Consider the following 3278-nt stretch of genomic DNA (forward strand, 5'->3'; position numbering starts at 1 on the left):
AGTTCAGTTCTAGTTCAGTTCTAGTTCAGTTCTAGTTCAGTTCTAGTACAGTTCTAGTTCAGTTCAAGTTCAGTTCTAGTTCAGTTCTAGTTCAGTTATGGCTGCCAGACATTTGTATCAAACATCATTCATTCCCCTGTTCATACGATTAGAGTAGAAAACACCCGTAGTTTAGCTGGCCTAAGCAAATATTATAATAATAACAAAAAAAAAGTGACACAATCAAGTTTAATGACATTCCAAACATATTTATTCTGTTATTCTGTTGCAATATTAAACCGACAAATTAAATATTTAAATAATTCTTGACATGTGCTGGTTTTAATTTAAATAATATTTATATTGTTATACATGTATTTGTAAAATTAAACAACCATAACGTCAATATTATACAATTTATATAATTGTTATTGTAACTTACCTCAACAAATTTATTAACAAATCAATTTCATCATAACAAAAACAAAATGTTTTGCACTGGAAGCGAAAAGCAATAAAACTGGAAATAAAGAAAAGAATATATAAATTTTTTAATTAATTTGTTTACAGGATAAATTTATTTGTAATCAAGTTTATTATAGAAAAATAACAGTTTTCAAGTTTTTAAGTTGTGCCTTTTTGGTGGGTATGTAAGTTATTGGTAATCTTTAAAACCAAAAGTACTAGTGCTGTAAAGAGTTCTCTTTTAAAATTCGAATCAATATATTCCATTACATTTTGTTTATAACATTTCCTTTAGATTGTTTATAGTATTATCAACTTTCCATTATTATAAATACTTTAATTAATTGTATATTTCATCATAAAGTTCATTAAGTTTGTGTAATAAACGCCAACTAAAATCATGCTATTTCGAAAGCAATTTCCATATTTATTAATTTATTTATAATTTTTTATTAAACAATTATGACATTATAATTAGCATAAATGAAAATTAAAAAAATGCACAATTAATGTACTCCCGGCAACTTTTACCCCCTCCCTTAAGGTAATAATGAATCTTAGAGTCTCAGATATTCCACGTAACGTATTTGCTAGACGTTAATAATTTATATTAATAAAAAGAAATGGAATTGGTACCATTTAGCTCCAGATATGTAAATGATCAACAGTGATTGGTACCTTTCAAATATTAGCATCACTAACACGTGAGTTGTAGACAACACACTTTGTCTACACTCTGCGTTTGTACTCTCCTCACTCGTTCTTCCACTTAATCGCCTATATATGTATATATATTCTAAACAGTTTCATTACAATTGTAACCACAACCGCAGATGACAAAGGAAAACAAAAATTTACATTTGTTTTTGTTTTCTCATCGCTTAAACGCTGGCGGTTTTAATTGCAATCAAACTGCAAGTTTTAATTTTGAATAGAACAACACAGAAAAACACCAAAACAAAAACAAATGTTCTTTGTTTTGGTTTTTTTTTTTGCATTTTAATGGTGGGTGTTATAAAAAAACGTGTAAATATTTATAATATTATTTATTTTGTTGTTGTTTTGTAAATATTTGCTTGTGTTTATTATTGTTGATTTTGTTATAATTATTCTTCTTTTTACAGCCGCCATAAAAATGTTGGTCATTTTGTGCGAAATTTTTGTCTTCATTCTTATATCCATTTTTAAAAAAGATGGAAGGTGTATTGATTTGTCATTCCATGTGCTACTTATACAAATATTCCTCATGGATCCCATAAATTGTTTGGATCCTTGCAATATTCTAAGACCATCTAGTTGTGTCGGTTTATCTGTCTATTATTGGCACGAAAAAAAGAGATAGAAGAAGAAAATGAACAAACTCCGTTCCCCATTTGGGTAATTTTAGACAATCTAGCAATATTTATCTGTCGCCCTATTGTTGGCACCATAACGTAAACAAAAAGGGTTTGAAGAAGCAAATGTTCTTTATTAATCAGAACATGGACAAAATCGGTCTATGATTGCTAGATTCTAAGATGATCTAGCTGTGACTCTACGTCCATCCGTCTATGTGTTGTTGACACTTTCTAGAAAATCTTATTCACTCTCTATACCAGCTTTCGAAATTCACTTTAAATTCACTTTAATGATAGGTATATAAGAATCGTCATAGCCGAATACAACACTTTTAATTGCTTTGTTTGTTGCACATTTTACAAGAACAAAGAATTTGTTATTTTTTGTAAATTTTATTTTAAAATTCAATACAAAAATAAATGAAATTCTTTCTTTACTATTGCACTATGGACTTTGTTCTTCCATTGACGTTAAAAATAATTTGTGTTCGTCATTGGAAATTTTAATATTAGAAAGCAGGGAACTATTATTATTAGTTTAGTGTTAAGTTTGAAACACTAATTGAAAATAATTGTTTGTAAAACATTAGGGAACATAATATAAAGTATGGCTAAATGCAATCTCTTGGAGAATTATTAGTCTCAGAACTTCCTAAGATCATATGGTAGATCATTGGGAAAATTATAGAAAATCTATTAAATTTTAACTCGTAATAGACAGCATAGCTATGCGATCCCATAAATTATGTTATGCATTTCGACCTTGCATAAGATCGTGTAATAATGTGCTCAGAGGCCACCTCAACAGAACTAAACTTGAACTAAACTAGAACTAAACTAGAACTAAACTAGAACTAAACTAGAACTAAACTAGAACTAACTAGAACTGAAGTAGAACTGAACTAGAACTGAACTAGAACTGAACTAGAACTGAACTAGAACTGAACTAGAACTGAACTAAAACTGAACTAGAACTGAACTAGAACTAGAACTGAACTAGAACTGAACTAGAATTGAACTAGAACTGAACTAGAACTGAACTAGAACTGAACTAGAACTGAACTAGAACTGAACTAGAACTGAACTAGAACTGAACTAGAACTGAACTAGAACTGAACTAGAACTGAACTAGAACTGAACTAGAACTGAACTAGAACTGAACTAGAACTGAACTAGAACTGAACTAGAACTGAACTAGAACTGAACTAGAACTGAACTAGAATTGAACTAGAATTGAACTAGAACTGAACTAGAACTGAACTAGAACTAGAACTAGAACTGAACTAGAACTGAACTAGAACTGAACTAGAACTGAACTAGAACTGAACTAGAACTAGAACTGAACTAGAACTGAACTAGAACTGAACTAGAACTGAACTAGAACTGAACTAGAACTGAACTAGACTGAACTAGAACTGAACTAGAACTGAACTAGAACTGAACTAGAACTGAACTAGAACTGAACTAGAACTGAACTAGAACTGAACTAGAACTGAA

This window comes from Lucilia sericata, unplaced genomic scaffold (assembly GCF_015586225.1).
Source record: "Lucilia sericata isolate MDLA Ls3-8-SP2 unplaced genomic scaffold, ASM1558622v1 Contig001267F_arrow, whole genome shotgun sequence".
Lineage (NCBI taxonomy): Eukaryota > Metazoa > Arthropoda > Insecta > Diptera > Calliphoridae > Lucilia > Lucilia sericata.